The sequence below is a fragment of the Seriola lalandi genome, unplaced genomic scaffold, assembly GCF_002814215.2.
Source record: "Seriola lalandi dorsalis isolate HSWRI2012SDOR001 ecotype SW California unplaced genomic scaffold, Sedor1 jcf7180001977268, whole genome shotgun sequence".
Taxonomy (NCBI): Eukaryota; Metazoa; Chordata; class Actinopteri; order Carangiformes; family Carangidae; genus Seriola; species Seriola lalandi.
The window spans coordinates 1-1094 of record NW_019447934.1 but is presented as its reverse complement, the minus strand read 5'-3'; the positions used below and the strand labels follow the sequence as shown (position 1 = coordinate 1094).

Sequence of the window (1094 nt, the reverse complement as noted above, 5' to 3'; positions counted from 1 at the left end):
AAAAAAAAAATGGTGTCAACAATATAAAGTGCTTTAACTTTTCTCTTTGCTGGACTGTTTCTTTAACATTCAATCACACAGGCTTAGAAATAAAACAGCAACTTAAATATTTCCCATTAACCCAGAACTTGCTCCACACTATCTCCACGAAGAAAGACTAAAACATAATGAACGGCATGTAAATTCACCTGGTTGTTCAGAGCCCTGCACGCTACAGTCTTTCCCTCTACATGTTTGGGTCTTTTACTTTGAAAACCTTTACAAGGCATTCATATGTTACAATTACAGCATGCTCTAAGAAGCAGGAAGCTGTCAGTCCAGGTCCAGTGCTATATCCAGACGTGGAAGTGCTGTCTTTAGTCTGTCGGTTGTCATCTGTTTGTCCTTGATTGCAGGCAGATCACTGAGAAACAGATACTCCAGATTCCTGTGTGGAATTAAAACTTGATTACTTCATCATTCATCTCTTTCTCTCAGCAAAATTAATGAAGCTGATTCATTTTAAACATAACTTTTGTCCTTTGTAAATAAATAAATTGATACAAAAGATTTAAAGTTTACCTCTAACACTCACCTGAGTCTGTGCAGGGCAATGACGCCCTTATCGGTCACGTTTCCACATGACACAACCTCCAACATGTACAAACTCTCCTGCAGATTCTCTATGGAGCTCAGCTTCTCCAGGCAGGTGTCTTCTATGTAGATACACTTGTTGAACTTGATTTCCTCCAAATGTGTCAAACCATCTAGAAAAATGACCACAAAAACAGCATTAGCACATATTCTACTGATTTCACTCACGTGGGCAAAGAAGAACTTTACACCAAAATAAATCTGTGTGGACTCTGGCTCTGAAAAACACACAAGTTTGGAGCGCCGTGGCCAACAAGGTCAGAGACTAGGGTTGTCACGATACCAAATTTCTGTTTCGATACCGATACCAATATGTATTTCGATACTTTTCGATACTTTTCGATACTTTTTGTAAAAAATATTTCATTATATTATGTATTGCCTTAACGGGTTATTTAAATATTTAAAGAATGTAATTTAATTTTTAAAAATATATTTTTTAATGTATTTATTAACCATGG

The 1094-nt window shown here is 36.5% G+C and overlaps 1 long non-coding RNA gene across 1 annotated transcript; it reads right to left on the bottom strand.

Moving 5' to 3' along the window:
• Positions 1 to 38: 38 nt before the first annotated feature.
• LOC147820209 (uncharacterized) lies at positions 39 to 907 on the bottom strand. Its single transcript, XR_015437360.1, has 2 exons — positions 575 to 907; positions 39 to 427 (listed from the first exon to the last, which is right to left on the bottom strand). It is a non-coding gene; the product is annotated as an uncharacterized LOC147820209 (long non-coding RNA).
• Positions 908 to 1094: the final 187 nt, after the last annotated feature.